The sequence below is a fragment of the Phocoena phocoena genome, chromosome 14, assembly GCF_963924675.1.
Source record: "Phocoena phocoena chromosome 14, mPhoPho1.1, whole genome shotgun sequence".
Taxonomy (NCBI): Eukaryota; Metazoa; Chordata; class Mammalia; order Artiodactyla; family Phocoenidae; genus Phocoena; species Phocoena phocoena.
Genome location: NC_089232.1, coordinates 21,373,602 through 21,391,829, shown reverse-complemented (window position 1 = coordinate 21,391,829; position 18,228 = coordinate 21,373,602). Strand labels below are relative to the sequence as shown.

Here is an 18,228-nt window from a genome sequence, read left to right as displayed (position 1 = left end):
AATACATATAGTGTGTGTAGAAGAGTGCCTGCCACATAGTAAGCCCTCTAAGAGGGCTCTGTATTTATCAATCCTCACAAATACTGTTGAAGTTCTATTTAATAAGTCTAGATCTCCAGCCTATTGTAAGCTAATTTCTTCTACATGTATTTAAATATCCTCTTTCTACTGCCAAATATGTAGCATCATAGACTACCCTGCCTACTTGGACTACTCACACTCTAAATCATTTTTCTACAAATAGAATGTGTGTACCCAGTAGAGAAGGTATGCAAGATAATCCACTGAAGTCTCTAAAGACAATATTAAATTTTATATTTACTTTATGTTTAAAAAAATTGGAAAAATGAAGACCTTAATATTTGATGTGGGATATTGTCCCTGCTGCCCACACTTTTTCTGAGCATTGGAAGTTCTCCAATCAGGCAAGGAGTGCAAAGACAAAGGTGTTCTGAATGGAAGTTTCTCGCCACCAAAGGGTTTAATAATGAGACTCATAGAGGAATGTATGCCTGGCCAAAAGAATTTACAGATTGTGTAAGCTTATTATTTTTTTAAGACCAAACCTCACAAAATTGAGAGGTGGCTTTCAAACTTTCCTTCAAAGAAACCTTCCCCCCACCCCAGGTGAAAGTTTAAACACAGCCCCCCACTACCACAAGTAACGCAGTTGAGTTTCCCACTTTTGGGAAAATTGCAGAGGTCAGTACTTCTGGAGTGCAAGGACCTTCACCAAGAGAATACTACCTTCCTAATGATGGTATCTCCCCTGCCAGATAAGTATCAAAGAAAATATTGAGTGAAGAGAGTATAAATCCTACAAGTAGGAGAGACTGAGGGGAAAAGGATGAAGCTGACACTTCTACTCCCAATATGAGTTCTACCTCAGCCTTATTACTAGGAAACAACAATGACAACATAATTATTCTGAAAAGAAGATAATCAAACCTCTGAGTCCTGAGCATATATCACGGCTGGAGCTAGATGTTAATGGCTATGTGAAGCAGTTGGTGTAGTTGGGATCTATCAACCACCCAACCAGCTCACAAATACTAAGCTCTGCAATTTAGTCAACACTTTCTAAGTCATATGATACTCAACTGGATAAAACATGACAAAGCTTCTCCTACAATTTCTTACATAATAGCAAAAGACAAAAATGATTATGTATTTGGGTAAACCCTTTATCTTTTTGTTATTGTGATCGTGCCTGAAATAATACACAGAAAGCAATATGGTGAAAAATGATGGTGTATTATTTTTTGGCAAATACTGTTAAAAGAATCATAGAAAAAACAGCTAAAGACTAGAATAAACAAGTGTAACTACAAATTGTGTAAGATTTTCTCAATAGTTGAATGGAAATACAGAGGCTTTTAACATAGCTCTGCTTAAGGTATTCAGTTCATAAATATCAATAATAAACTTCACAAAGAACTACATTTTGTAAACACTAAAGAGAAGATTAACAGTAAGTTGCTTCATTAATGATAAAAAATGTTATGATAAAAACTGGGTGGAAACAAGGTGCATTGAAGAAACTAACAGAAATAAGCTGGGCTAACAATATAAAGACTGTAATATATGTGAAATGTATTAGTAGTTAAGCCATGTTACAGGAATACAGATGAAATCAGAAAGGTACACAGTATTAGAGGTTATCACAGAAAATAGTTATGCTTATAAAAATAAAACTTTCTAAATATGATAATCTCTATAGTACCATGAAATGAGGTGAGAGTAGTATGAAAGTCTTTTGTATAGCACGAAGTTTACCAGTCTCATGGCAAAGTCCATAAAGCACTGTTAAAGTGAATTGTACTGTTTTTATTTTTTCAACAAAGACTCATGTCCCAAATTTGTTGTTATTTTGTGTTGAAAGAATCTAGCTATATTCTAGAAGGATATTTTTTAATATTCATTTGGAAATCATTTTGGACTCACATAAAAGTTGAAAACATAGTACAAAGAGTTTATGTGTACCCTTCACCTAGCTTCACCTAGTGTTAACATTTTACATAACCATAATATAATTATAAAAACAGTGAAATAAACACTGGTACAATAGTATTAACTAAAGTATAGGACTTATTTGAATTTCACTAATTTTCCCATTTCACCATTTTTTGTTCCAGCATCCAATCCAGGATCTCACATTGTATTTAGTTTTCATGTCTCCTTAGTCTCCTCCAATCCATGACAGTTATTCAGTTTTTCCCTGCGCTTCGTGATCTTGATGGTTTTAATAAATAGTAGTCAGTTTGGGCTAGGCTTGTGCTGCCTTGTGATCAGAATGATATGAATTTTTATCAAGAATACAACAGAAGTTATGTCCTCAGAGCAGTATATCAGGGACATATACTACTGATGTGTCTTTTTACTGCTGATGTGTATTTTGACCACATAGTTAAGGTGGTATCTACCATGTTTCTCCACTGTAATGTTACAATTTTTCTCTTTATAATTAATAAATATCACTTTACTTATTTACTTTGAGACTGCAGATATACATTTTCTCCTCTTGTTTTTGCCTACTGATTTTGGCATTTATCAGAGGATCTTTCTTGCACCAATTATCACCATGTTGTATCCATAATGATGATTTCAAATTTCCTTCATTCTTTTTGTATTATTAATTTAAATTATTCTGTAAGGAAGACCTGTCCCTTGTCTCTCTTTTTAAAAATTATTTATTCAATTATTTATTTATATCAGTATGATTGTATAGATATTGGTTTATTCTATGCATTATAATCCAATATTGTCATTATTTATTTTGTTGCTAAAATTGTTCCAACTTTGGTTCATATAGCTCAGTCAATTCATTAAGGTTGGCTTCTGTGTCCTTTTGACTCAGGCCTATTTTTTCCAGCACTTCTTAATTACTAGAAGATATAATTGCAAAAAAAAATCTCACATCTCATCTGTTCTTTTAAGTTGAAAGTTACATTTTTACTTGAGAAAGTAACTGTTTTATAAAGGAAACACATTCTATGGGGAGTTTGCAAATGCTTGATATTCTTTTCAATTTAAATGTTTTTTACCCAAACTAAGCAACAATATCATCTATAAAAAGTCAAATGTACACACTTAACAAGGAAAATATTCTAATCTACTCAAAATCATCCAGTGAAGGTCCTTCCTGTGAAATTTTACTGTGGTTTTTAAACTTAGTTCTTAAAAGCACATAAATGCAACATGTTTCACTTGCTTTGTAAGAAAAGCTTCTTGGCATCATCACAGAAGCTTTCCAAACAGATTTTTACATAAAACTTTGCATTATAGGTAGAAAAGAATACAAAATAAATAAATTTATTAAGTAGTATCACTGAAGTCTTCTTTTCATTTAGATGTATATCCCTTTATGGACAATCATTTTCAGTTATGACAGATAATAAAGCCATGTAGAGAAATTAACTTTGAACCACACATAGGAGCCATTGCATCACAAAGCATCCAATCGATAGTTTCAAATTACAAATTAAATGTAATCAAATTTCTCTCACTTAAAGTATTGAAGAATATTATGCCATTGGACAATATAATAGATATTTTTTAAACTTTATTTAGATCTTGAACTTACATATTGCCCACTCTTCATAATGTAAATAATATATTACAATAGTCATACCTATAAGATTCAGAAATTAATATACTAGTAAGAAAGATGTATAGTCACTTTTTAGTAATGGAATGTTCAAAAAGTTTGAAAAGGGTGCTCTAAACATATTTATACTACCTGGAAATCTACATTTCTACACATAAAATAATACAGATTCTTGTTCCCTCTTGCCTATAGTAAAACCTACTATTTCTAAGAGCTACATGTCAAAAGGAAAACTTTAAACTCAGCACCTACTTGGTGCCTGTGCCCTGCTGAGTTGTTTTCTGAGAATTGAGTATCTAATAAAAAGATGGCAGCAGGAGGAAGAGGGAGCACCAACCCTACCCTGGCTCGCTGTTCCATTTTCTAGAGCTACAGAACCCAGGTTTCTGAGTCTGCATATGGAAAATGTGATTTACAGTATCCTTGTAGGATGATGACAGTTTCAAGAGGAGATTTCTGGGCAGCTTCTGAGATGAGACACACATTTGTTTTGTTTTGTTATGTTTTGTTTTTCTCTTTTTGAACCAGGTGCTTTTATTAGAGCATCATTCCAATTTTTCAAATTATGTTGATTATTAGTTTTATAGTTCAGTGTTGTGAGAATTTGTGTTTTTGTTGCAGTTATTGTCAGGTCTTCAATAGAATTTTAGTAATAAAAAGAGAATAAGCAATTGGAGGAAGATAAAGGAATAGAGTACTGGGAATGTATATTAGTGCTTTATTGTTTCCAGTAAACATTTTCAGTATGTTTCTGCAAAGTTAATTGTTCAAAGATACTTTCTTGCAGAAGCTTTCCCATATGAGATAATCCTAACTGCATTAAACTAGTTAAAAAGTTATCCCAAACTGATCATCTCAGTTAAGATTCAGAACATAATTGACAAATTTTCCAGTGTAGACTTTTTTTTAACTTCAGAAGTCACCAACTGTAGGAAATATATTCTCATCATAAATACCAAGATTTTATATAACACAATTCACCTTTTTAAGAACTCCATCTTACCTGCTTTAAGAATTAATAAAGATTAAATATTTATATTTCAATGAACATTTCTCCCTTCATCCCCTTTCATCTTTAATTTGGTCCTACAGGGTGAAAAAGGCTTTAAGCTATGTTATAGATCTCTGAACTTCATAGAAGACTGATATTACATCATCCCAATGAGAAATTCACTCTAAATATCAAAAAAACATAGAAATATACCCCAGGAGAAAAATCCAAATATCAGACCTAAGCTGGACTGAAGACTATTTCAATTAAAATTTGAGTTTTGCAGATATCTGCAGCAGAATGGCCTGTATTATTTAACCATCATTTGCAAGTCCATCCTAAAGCAAAGTAAAAGGTTAGAAGTTTGTCTTAGGTAGCTTCTAATTTCCTCTTTTAATGTTATTATTATTATTATTTTTCATCCAAGTGTCCACTCCTTCACAGACCCCTTTCCAATATGGCTTTTTCTCAAGGAGTCACTAGTTAGAATCCAGTTTCTCTTAAAATATCAAATTAGAATTAATTTGTCATTTATTTGGAACCCAGTGTCACATATGTTACTTTATTAATGCTAATTTTAATAGGAAATTGGATTAAAACCCCCAAAGTTTAACAATATCCTTAAAGTTGCAGTGCTGAAAACTGTCAGATTCAGAGGTAAAACCTTGAATCATCTTTCTCAAATTCTAGAATATGTTGTTACATCATATTCACACAAAAGTGGTTTAGGAGAATATTTCAGAGTTGAAAGCTCTATCTGATTTGCCCTCAAATCATGTAGATAGCAGCTGACAAAATGTGAACGCTCTGGAGTTTGACTTCTCAGCTTTAAATTCCAGCCCTGACACTTGCTAGCTATGTGAATTTAGACAACTTGTACTTAAATTCTCTGCACCTCCATATGCCAACCAAGAAAATTATGCATAAGACATAATAACCATTCAAAGATTTACCAAGATATTTATAAAGTAATTTATGTAAAACGTTTAACACAATGCCAATCACATAAAAATCACTCAAAAATCATGAGCTTAAATGATTTATTAGACTGTGAGCTCCATTAGAGCTAAGAAAACATTTTCTAACTACTGTATCCCCAGACTTTCACCCAGCCGAGTCACTGGAACCAAGGAGAAACTCAGTAGTTATTTAGAGAATGAATGAATGAATGAATGAATGAATGCAGTGTCTTGTCCAAATAAGCTGTTTGCTCAAAATGGTAATAAAACTACATGGGATTCTGATTGGTTCCTTGTCATGAATCTGTTCCAGATGCTTGAAACATATGGCTGTTCAATAAATATAATTTAAAGTGGCTGACGCCTATGTTTTCCATGAAGAGTCAGCAGGCTTTCAGCATGGGTATTCCTGTTACTTTCTCCTTCACCAAGACATATGCTGGAAAAAATATAAGATTTCTGAAAATTTTTTTGAATTTTACACATTATAACTGCATAAATAGAACTGGTTATGCCTAAAGTCTATGAGCCATTTTTACGATACTGGTTAATGGTGTTTTTATAAGACATGTGCTTTAGCATCACCTGAGTGTCAATGTCCACAGGTATAGTGTTTTGGCGAATCAGATAACAATGTTAAGTGGTGTGAAAGATTATTTGTTTGGAAACCCCTCTGTGTTTAACTTTTACTTTTATTACTCAAAATTTATTTTGGATGAGCTGGATTCATTCCAGCCTGTCATTAAGAATAAACACATTTTCTCCAAGCTTATGACATAACTTTTTTGTTACATACAAGAATGACTTCATTGGGCAATTGGCTAACTATCTAAAGAACCCCGAATAGATGACAATAATATCAACATTTTTGACAAACATTACTTCAAAAGTTATTGACTTAAATTATATAGCTCTTTAAAACAGCTTAAATCCTAAGCTTACTTAGATGAACACTTTTTAAGAAATGTATCTACTTACTTTTAGTAGGGAATTGCATGATTTGTGTACCCTTGAAGAGCAATTGAGAATATCAGCTGTGAAAAAAACCTCTAGACTATAATTAGTATGGGTAAATTTTATGACATAGATTGTTGCAATCTCAATCATCCATAATTATTTCTGAAGATGACTCTGTCCACAGATGTTGTTTGGATCCAATTCTACACTGAATCATATTGGTCAGTCATTTACGACTGATTAGCCTCCTGAGTTTGTACAGGAATAATCCAGCCTCTTCCCCGCTTTCTATTTACCACTAAGTTGCATGATTGTACCCTTAATCAGAAACTTTGCATAACTGCACTCCAGATTCTTGACAGAGAATATAATCTGCAATTTCAGCCACCCATCTCTCATGGAAGTCTCAGGAGAGACAGAAAATGTTAAAGAAGATTGCTCAAAATGCAGGAGGCACATTAATTTAACTACACATTATGAATTTTACCTTTAGGAAGAGTCAGGCTAAGAATGTTGCAAACCTGCACTAAGGTATCTGGCCTTTTATAAAATTGCTTTTTCAGTTTATGTGTAATAGTGAGGAATATTCTAAGTATTATTTTTTCCATGGCTCATTATGCTGTAATGCATACATCTCTGGAAGTCTATGGAAAAAATAAATTAAATAATGTGTTTTATTATACATTTTCTATAAATATATAAAATATAAATTTATCTATATTTAAATAATTATTTATATATGTATATATTATTTATTTCTATGTACATCCCCTGGACCACTTTTATGTTTTTAACTAATGGACTCATTACATATTATACTTCATCATATTTTTTGTTTGTTTGGGAGTTTTTTTAGTTGCTGTTTTTAGAAACTCAGTGCCAAATTTCTAGCCCATGTTATCAAAAGAAAAATTCACAAATTTTTGTGTACTAAGGTGACCCAGCTTTATCTTATTTTTCTACATTTATTTGGATTTTTCCTAATTTTTCACCTTTTCAACTAGATAAGTGTTTATCTGTTTAATTACATATATTCAACTATATTTAGATAAAAGTTATACACAAACACATACCAGATTACAGGAGCCTTTGCCATTACAATGTTGCCCATTGGCCAGTCATGTCACAGCAAAGTTCTTTTAATTTAATACATGTGTTCCCAATTTTAGAGTTACCTGACCTCTTACTAACATTTACGTATCACCTTAACACCAAACCTTCGTAAAAGACACTTCCTTTGGCTTTCGCCCACCATACTTTTCAGGATTGTCACACTTTTTCTTCTATCTCTTAGACACTCTCACAGTCTCACTTGTGAGATCTTTGTATTCTTATCTGTTAAATGTCAAAGTCCTTTCCCTTTGTCCTTTGCCATGTGAAATATCCAAGTGAAAAAAATCACATCTATTTGTTTAGTTCCAATTATCTATTAATTATTTTAAAAATCCAAATATCTAAACCAGCATCTCCTCTGTCTATCACACACAACTGATTATTGCCATAAAAATCATAAAATCAGCATGTCTAAAATTTATGATGATCTTTCCTCTCTAAATCTGTTTATCTTTCTAGGTTCCCTACATAAGTAAAAGGCCCTAAGCCCCAAACTAGAAAATCATTCTTAAATCAGCACACACTTCACTTCCCATATTCAACTACTTACCTAGTTCTGACACCTGTATATCCTAAACATTTCCCAAATCTACCAGCTCTGCATTCACCTCAGCTGCTGCAGTTCAAGGCAATACCATTTCTGTGCAGCGTTATGACAACATCCCCTAAACAGTTTCCTGGTCTCCACTAAAGCTTCTTCTCAATACATTCTACAGTCTGCAAAAGAATGTGATTCCCCAATGTAGAATGCACAAAGACCCTGTGGTGGATGACAACATGAAAGGGACAAGAAACTGGTAGAAGCCACTGGTAGAACACACTGAGAGATGGAGAGTGATAAAAGAGAATGCTGAAGAGGTTGGATCATATCAAATAACACAGGGTTTTATAGTCATGTTTAAGACTTAAGTCTTTATTCTAAGAAAGTAGGATAGCATTAAAATATTTCAACTAAGTAAACAACATCACTATTTTAAAAATAAAATACTCTGCTAACAGTGGAGTCCAGTTTGCAGCAGTGGTCTACAAAATAAGGTATATAAGCTGTTTATTAGAAGGAAAGAAAAAAGAAGCCACTATTTAGGTAAACTCATTATTTAAAATTTTTATTTTGTATACTTTTAAAAATAATGAATCAAAGGTCATATATTAAGATGCTGCTCAGAAATAACTTTCTAGAAAAGAATTTATGATCCAAAAAATGTGTAGATATTTATGTAGATAGAGGGAGACCAACTAGATTGCTATTTCATTAGATGAATGGAGAGTTTATGATATCTCACATTATTGTGGTGATGGCTAAGATAAAGTCAAATGTATTAATAAAAGAGATATTTAGAACGAAGTGTCCCTTCCTCATTATGGTCTAAATTAAAATGGATTGCAATAGCTCTAAAACATTTTTTTTTGTGATAGTAAATGCCACCTTGACAAGCAGAGTTCAGAAGGGTTAAGGTTTAATGATAGTGTGCCTTTTAAATTATGCTTATTATACTGCTTTGGGAATCAGAAAAGACAAAAAATTGAGACTAAAACTTGAAAAGCTTATAAAGTTAATAGCTTCCTCTTAGAAGAACTAGGAAAATCACCTGATTCCTGAGGTTTGTTGCAGCAATGAACAAAGATGGCTAAGGGCCAATCTAGCTAAGCTCTTAGTAATGACTTAATGTTTGACAGTAGTAAACAGCCTTGTTTATTACACAGTCACGTTTTGGACTTATTTTTCTTGATGATTATCTTGGATAGCTACTAGCCATTTGTGGTTACAAATATTCTAATATGTCAATTTGTATAGAAACTTCAAAATATTTATGATATTACCCCTTCCTTTAAAATCCCTATAAAATTATTTCCCATTTGACATAATACACCTATGTTTCTAAAAATTCCAAAACGTAGAGATTTGTTTTGATTTGTGACACATAATAAGAATTTTGATTTCTTCCCAATCTACTTTAATTATTTTATGTTGTTTTACAATTTTTCTGTGTTTTAATAAATGCACAATAGATGATTGGAACCCAGAATGGGAGATCTATTAATATCTTGAACTTTATACAAAGAGATATTTTATTATAATAAATTTAATTTTTATAACATTATGCTGTATCATGGGTTAAAAGGATCTTATAAGAGACAAGTTTTCCACTCCTTAGAATGTGCATAGGAAAAGATAGTCCACAGATAAACCACATGTTATTTTGAAGCATTTTTATATTGATAGCCATAAATTGACCAATATATAACTTTTATTTAAAGTTTTATATATTAGCTTCTTTTATTCAGTAATCTGCTGAATAAAATAAGCAAGATAAAGAAAAGATTACCTTTTATATAATTATACCTTGGGAAGTACATCTAAGACATCAACTCTAAAAGCTTTCCCCTTGTCTATTATTTTGATTGACTGAAAACTGCCTTTCAGGTGAGTTAAAGAATGAAACTTTATTTCATATAATTATGTATTCATTATTCTCACTGTAAAAATGCTATACATAGAAAAAGCATATTTAAGATATAATTTTCCTGAATTATTTTCAAAACCATACTTACAATTCATGATAATACCTTTTCAGAATGTGTAACATATTTATAGTTTTTATAGAAGTACAAAATCTAAGTATTAAGTATATTTGAAATTTCAGCTCTCTTTATGAAAATCAATATGAGTGCAGAGATACACTACATTTCAGTAGCAGACTAGAGGTTTGTCAGTGAATTTTTCAAACTATTCACATTATTTTCTGATGGCAAAGACATCTCAAAAGAAGCATGATATGCTCTATGAATACCATCAAACTTCCTTGCTGCCTTACATTCAGCAATTGATGGTAGATTTGCTTTTTATGACAAGATGAATATATTCAAAATGCAGCTGTTATAAAAGTAGCTGACATTATGAATAAGAAATGGGAGGAAGGGTATTTCTGTTGAAGCTAATTTTAGGGAACTAGACAGGCATCAGTTTCACTCAGAATAGTGAAGGATTATCTGAAAATGCTGATATAGATTGTGTTAACACTACCAGTGCCCCATTATTAGTCATGGCTTCCTAGGGATGCTAGATTAACTTTAAAACTAAGGAAACTTAATTGTTGGCAGAATCTTGGGAACTTTCTTGATCTCATGATGGCTGCCAGCTGTATAAGAGCAGGTAAATCAATGCCTCAAGCTCCAGTGTGTAAAATTTGAAAATAGTGCACACATATATCTACCTGTTCATAACATATCATTGTTGAGACCCCCTTCATACATCATTCATTATCATTGAACATAAACTTATAAAAATCAAAGAACGTGCTTTTAGGAGAGAGCACAAGAAGGAGCTTGCTATTGCTACAAATTCCAGATCAAGGTGTTTTTCCACAAGATGTTGTTGATCCTAAGGATTTTCACCCAGTATACCCAAAAGTTACATGTAATATGCTTGGGAATATTGTAGTAAATAAAAGAATATCTCAGCAGATAAATTGATTGTATAAGATATAATCAAATTAAAGAATTAGAATTGACACATAATATTTGAGGTAAAAATATTCACTGGATATACTTTATAGCAGAATGGTAATGAAAAACTTAGTGAACTTGAAGATAGTTTAACAGAAATTATCCTACCTGAAAAAAAATAGATTTAAAAAGAAATGAAAAATTTGATCCAGTATTCAGGGATCCTCTCAGGGCAGTATGAAAAGTTTGACAGTATGTATGATTTTCCATTATGTCAGTTACATGTATTATACTTATATATAAAGTATAATTATAAACATTGTCTCAGAAAAAGAGAGAAAATTGGTCAAATAAAATATTTAAAGAATATCAGGCAAAATCTTCCCAAATTTAGTGAAAGATTTAAATTTAAATAATAAAAAATTTGCATTCCTTAGATAAACTGCACTTGGTCATATTGTTTGTTTTGAAATTCTAATAATTTGTTTAAGATATAGGTATCTGTGTTCATGACAAATATTGGTCTATTTTTATTTTGCTGTAATGTCTTTTTGTGGTTCTGTTATCAGAGAACTTCTGACCTCATTAAGGACTGTTGAGAATTGTCCCCTCCTCATCTGTGTTCATAATTTTTGTAGAATTGGTATTATTTCCTCTTTAAATATTTTGTAAGATTAGGTAGAATTTTCCATCAAATCCAAGAATTTTCTTTGTTGACAATTTAAGTATCAACTCAATTTCTTTAATATACAGTATTCATGTATCTATTTTTAATGTGAAATATGGCACTCTGTCTTTTGAGAATTTTCTGTTTTATAAAAATTTTCAAATTAATGGGTATAGAGTTACTTGTAGTATTCCTTAATTCTCTTTTTACTCTCTCTATGGTAGTGATAGATTCAATTTTATTTTTAATATTTGTAATCTCTGCTTTCTTTTTTTTCTCTTGGTCAGTGTGGTAAGAGGTTTATCAATTTCATTAATTATTTTTCAAAGGGGTGGGTTTGGTTAATTAATATTCTTTATTGTTTTCTGTTCTTAATTTCAAAAGTTTCTGCTTTTCTATTTATTATTTCCTTCCTTATTCTTGCCGTGAGTCTAATTTGCTCCTCCTTTTCAAGTTTCTTAATGCAGAAGCTTAGATGAATGAACTGAGACCTGTGGTATTTTGTAACATACTCCTGTAATGTTATAACTTTTCAATAATGGTGACTTCACAGAATAAAGACATGCTGTGTCCTTTGTGTCTTCATTTGTATCCAATTCAAAATATATTCTAATTTCTCTTCTGATTTCCTTTTTGAACAATGGGGTAATTAGAGATGTGTTGTTTAATTTAAAATATTTGAGATTTTCCACAATTTTTTCTGTTATTGATATATAGTTTAATTTGTTGTAATCTGGAAAAAAAACACTTTGCATAACTTAATTTTTTCAATTTGCTAAGTTTTGTTTTATGACTCAGAAAAACCTTCCATTAGTGACTGTTCCAGGTGAGCATATTTTTAAATGGGTATTTAGCTGTTGTGGATGGAGTGTTCTGTTATGTTAACTGATTAGTTGACAGGGTTGTTTAGGGATTATACAGTCATACTGATTTTTTTTTAACATCTTTATTGAAGTATAATCGCTTTACAATGGTGTGTTTGTTCCTGCTTTATAACAAAGTAAATCAGCTATACATATACATATATCCCCATATCTCTTCCCTCTTGCATCTACATCCTTCCCACCCTCACTATCGCACCACTCTAGGTGGTCAGAAAGCAAAAAGTTGATCTCCCTGTGCTACGTGGCTGCATCCTATTAGCTATCTATTCTACATTTGGTAGTGTATATATGTCCATGCCACTCTCTCACTTTGTCCCAGCTTACCCTTCCCCCTCCCCGTGTCCTCAAGTCCATTCTCTAGTAGGTCTGCGTCATTATTCCCGTCCTGCCACTAGGTTCTTCATGACCTTCTCTTTTTTTTCAATTCCATATATATGTGTTACCATACAGCATTTTTTTTTTCTCTCTTTCTAACTTACTTCACTCTGTATGGCAGACTCTAGGTCCACCCACCTCACTACAAATAAATCAATTTTGTTTTTTTTTTTATGGCTGAGTAATATTCCATTGTATATATGTGCCACATCTTCTTTATCCATTCATTTGTTGGTGGACACTTAGGTTGCTTCCATGTCCTGGCAATTGTAAATAGACCTGCAATGAACATTTTGGTACATGACTCATTTTGAATTATGGTTTTCTAAGGGTATATGCCCAGTAGTGAGATTGCTGGGTCATATGGTAGTTCTATTTTTGTTTTTTTAAGGAACCTCCATACTGTTCTCCATAGTGGCTTTATGAACTTACCTTCCCACCAACAGTGCAAGAGGGTTCCCTTTTTTCCACACCTTCTCCAGCATTTATTGCTTGTAGATTTTTTGATAATGGCATTCTGACTGTTATGAGATGATATCTCATTGTAGTTTTGATTGCATTTCTCTAATGATGAATGATGTTGAGCATTCTTATTATTTTTTTTTTTTTTTTTTTTTTTTTTTGCAGTACGCAGGCCTCTCACTGTTGTGGCCTCTTCCCGTGGCAGAGCACAGGCTCCGGATGTGCAGGCTCAGTGGCCATGGCTCACGGTACCAGCTGCTCCATGGCATGTGGGATCTTCCCAGACTGGGGCACGAACCCGTGTCCCCTGCATTGGCAGGCAGACTCCCAACCACTGCACCACCAGGGAAGCCCAATGTTGAGCATTCTTTCATATGTTTGTTGGGAATCTGTATATCTTCTTTGGAGAAATGGCTATTTAGGTCTTCAGCCCTTTTTTGTATTAGGTTGTTTATTTGTGGTTTTTTTTGTTGTTGTTGTTATTGAGCTGCATGAGCTGCTTGTAAATTTTGGAGATTAATCCTTTGTCAGTTGCTTCATTTGCAAATATTTTCTCCCGGTTGTCTTTTCATCTTGTTTATGGTTTCCTTTGCTGTGCAAAAGCTTTGAAGTTTCTTTAGGTCCCATTTGTTTATTTTTGCTTTTATTGCCATTTCTCTAGGAGATGGGTCAAAAAGGATCTTGCTGTGATTTGTGTCATAAAGTGTTCTGCCTATGTTCTCCTCTAAGAGTTTGATAGTGTCTGGCCTTACATTTAGGTCTTTAATACATTTTGAGTTTATTTTTGTGTATAGTGTTACGGAGTGTTGTAATTTTACTTTTTACATGTGGCTGTCCAGTTTTCCCAGCAGAACTTATTGAAGAGGCTGTCTTTTTTCACTGTATATTCCTTCCTCCTTTATCAAAGATAAGGTGACCATATGTGTGTGGGTTTATCTCTGGGCTTTCTACCCTGTTCCATTGATCTGTATTTCTGTTTTTGTGCCACTACCATACTGTCTTGATTACTTTAGCTTCGTAGTATAGTCTGAAGTCAGAAAGTCTGATTCCTCCAGCTCCGTTTTTCTTTCTCAAGATTGCTTTGGCTCTTTGGCTCTTTTGTGTTTCCATACAAATTGTGAAATTTTTTGTTCTAGTTCTGTGAAAAATGACAGTGGTAGTTTGACAGGGATTGCATTGAATCTGTAGATTGCTTTGGGTAGTATAGTTATTTTCACAGTGTTGATTCTTCCAATCCAAGAACATGGTATATCTCTCCATCTGTTTGCATCCTGTTTAATTTATTTTGTCAGTGTCTTATAGTTTTCTGCATACAGGACTTTTGTCTTCTTAGGTAGGTTTATTCCTAGGTATTTTATTCTTTTTGTTGCAATGGTAAATGGAGTGTTTCTTTAATTTCACTTTCAGATTTTTCATCATTAGTGTAGAGGAATGCAAGAGATTTCTATGCATTAATTTTGTGACCTGCTACTTTACCACATTCATTGATTAGCTCTAGTAGTTTTCTGGTAGCATCTTTAGGATTCTCTATGTACAGTATCATGTCATCAGCCAACAGTGACAGTTTTACTTCTTCTTTTCCAATTTGGATTCCTTTTATTTCTTTGTCTTCTCTGATTGCTGTGGCTAAAACTTCCAAAACAATGTTGAATAATAGTGGTGAGAGTGGGCAACCTTGTTTTGTTCCTTATTAATGTGGAAATGGTTTCAGTTTTTCACCATTGAGGATGATGTTGGCTGTGGGTTTGTCATATATGACCTTTATTATGTTGTGGAAATTTCCTTCTATGCCTACTTTCTGTTTTTTTTTATCATAACTGGGTGTTGAATTTTGTCAAAACCTTATTCTGCATATATTGAAATGACCATATGGTTTTTATTCTTCATTTTGTTAATGTGGTGTATTACATAGATTGATTTGCATATGCTGAAAAATCCTGACATTCCTGGGATAAACCCCACCTGATCATGGTGTATGATCCTTTTAATGTGCTGTTGGATTCTGTTTGATAGTATTTTGTTGAGAAATTTTGCATCTATCTTCATCAGTGTTATTGGTCTGTAGTTTCTTTCTTTGTGACATCTTTGTCTGGTTTTGTTATCAGGGTGATGGTGTCCTTGTAGAATGTGTTTGGGAATGTTACTCCCTCTGCTATATTTTGGAAGAGTTTGAGAAGGATACATGTTAGCTCTTCTCTAAATGTTGGATAGAATTCGCCTGTGAATCAAGCTGGTCCTGGGCTTTTGTTTGTTGGAAGATTACTAATCACAGTCTCAATTTCAGTGCTTGTGATTGGTCTGTTTATATTTTTTATTTCTTCCTGGTTCAGTCTCAGAATGTTTTACTTTTCTAGAATGTGTCCATTTCTTCCCGGCTGTCCATTTTATTGGCATGTAGTTGTTTGTAATGCTCTCTCATGATCCTTTGTATTTCTGCAGTCTCAGTTGTTACATATTCTTTTTGATTTCTAAATCTATTGATTTGAGTCTTCTCTTTTTTTTCTTGATGTTTCTGGCTAATGGTTTATCAATTTTGTTTAACTTTTCAAGCTAAAAGCTGGTTCTAGCTTTTGGCTTTATTGATCTTTTCTATTGCTTCCTTCATTTCTTTTTCATTTATTTCTGCTATGATTTTTATGATTTCTTTCCTTCTGCTAACTTTGGGGGGGGGGTTTTGTTCTTTCTCTAATTGTTTTAGGTGTAAAGTTAGGTTGTTTATTTGAGATATTTCTTGTTTCTTAAGGTAGGATTATATTGCTGTAAACTTCCCTCTTATAACTGCTTTTGCTGCATCCCATTGGTTTTGGGTCATCATGATTTCATTGTCATTTGTTTCTACGTATTTTTTTTTTCATTTCCTCTTTGATTTCTTCAGTGATCTCTTGGTTATTAAGTAGTGTATTATTTAGCCTCTATGTGTTTTTTTTTTGTTTGTTTGTTTTTACAGATTTTTTCCTGTAATTGATGTCCAGACTCACAGCATTGTGATTGGAAAAGATATTTGATGCAAATTCGATTCTGTTAAATTTACCAAGGCTTGGTTTGTGACCGAAGATATGATCTATCCTGGAGAAAGTTCCATGAGCACTTGAGAAGAAAGTGTATTCTGTTGTTTTTGGATGGAATGTCCTATAAGTATGAATTAAGTCCATCTTTTTTAATGTATCATTTAAAGCTGTGTTTCCTTATTTATTTTCATTTTGGATGATCTGTCCATTGGTCAAAGCAGGGTGTTACGAGTCTGCTGCTATGATTGTGTTGCTGTCTATTTCCCTAATATGGCTGTTAGTATTTGCCTTATGTATTGAGGTACTCCTATGTTGGGTTTATAAACATTTACAACTGTTATATCTTCTTCTTGGATTGATCCCTTGATCATTATGTAGTGTCCTTCTTTATATTCTTGTAACACTCTTTGTCTTAAAGTCTATTTTGTCTGATATGAGAATTGCTGCTCCATCTTTCTTTTGATTTCATTTGCATGGAATATCTTTTTCCATTACCTCACTTTCAGTCTGTATGTGTCCCTAGGTCTGAAGTGGGTCTCTTGAAGACAGCATATATCTGGGTCTTATTTTGTATCTATTCAGCCAGTCTATGTCTTTTGGTTGGAGCATTTAGTCCATTTACATTTGAGGTAATTATTGATATGTGTGTTCCTAGGGCCATTTTCTTAAAGGTTTTGGGTTTGTCAATGTAGGTCTTTTCCTTCTCTTGTGTTTCCTGACTAGAGAAGTTCCTTTAGCATTTGTTGTAAAGCTGGTATGGTGGTGCTGAATTCTCTTAGCTTTTGTTTGTCTCTAAAGATTGTAATTTCTCCATCAGATGTGAATGAGATCCTTGCTGGGTAGAATAATCTTGGTTGTAGGTTTTTCACCTTCATCACTTTAAATATTTCCTTCCACTCCCTTCCATCTTGCAGAGTTTCTGCTGAAAGATCACCTGTTAACCTTATGGTCTTCCCTTGTATGTTATTGGTTGTTTTTCCCTTGCTGCTTTTAATACTTTTTCTTCATATTTAATTTTTGATAGTTTGATTAATATGTGTATTGGCATGTTTCTCCTTGGATTTATCCTTCATGGGACTCTCTGTGCTTCCTGGACTTGATTAACAATTTCCTCTCCCATATTAGGGAAGTTTTCAACTATAATCTCTTCAAATATTTTCTCAGTCCCTTTATTTTTCTCTTCTTCTTCTGGGACCCGTATAATTTGAATGCTGGTGTGTATAATGTTGTCCCAGAGGTCTCAGAGACAGTTCTCCATTCTTTTCATTCTTTTTTCTTTATTCTGCTCTGCAGTAATTATTTCCACTATTTTATCTTCAAGGTCACTTTTCTGTTCTTCTGCCTCAGTTATTCTGCTATTGTTTCCTTCTAGAGAATTTTTAATTTCATTTGTTGTGTTGTTCATCATTGTTTGTTTGCTCTTTAGTTCTTCTAGTTACTTATTAAATGTTTCTTGTATTTTCTCCATTCTATTTCCAAGATTTTGGATCATCTTTACTCTCATTATTCTGAATTATTTTTCAGGTAGACTGCCTATTACCTCTTCATTTGTTAGGTCTGGTGGATTTTCACCTTGCTCCTACATCTGCTGTGTGTTTCTCTGTCTTCTCATTTTGCTTGATTTACTGTGTTTGGGGTCTCTTTTTTACAGGCTGTAGGTTCATAGTTCCCATTGTTTTTGGTGTCTGTCCCCAGTGGCTAATGTTGGTTCAGTGGGTTGTGTAGGCTTCCTGGTGGAGGGGACTAGTGCCTGGGTTC

At 33.0% G+C, this 18,228-nt stretch overlaps 1 non-coding gene across 1 annotated transcript; it reads right to left on the bottom strand.

Annotated features, from left to right (window-relative positions):
* Window positions 1-624: 624 nt before the first annotated feature.
* On the bottom strand, window positions 625-784 carry LOC136134269 (U1 spliceosomal RNA). The gene has a single exon (XR_010656551.1). It is a non-coding gene; the product is annotated as a U1 spliceosomal RNA (small nuclear RNA).
* Between the last annotated feature and the right edge of the window lie 17,444 nt (window positions 785-18,228).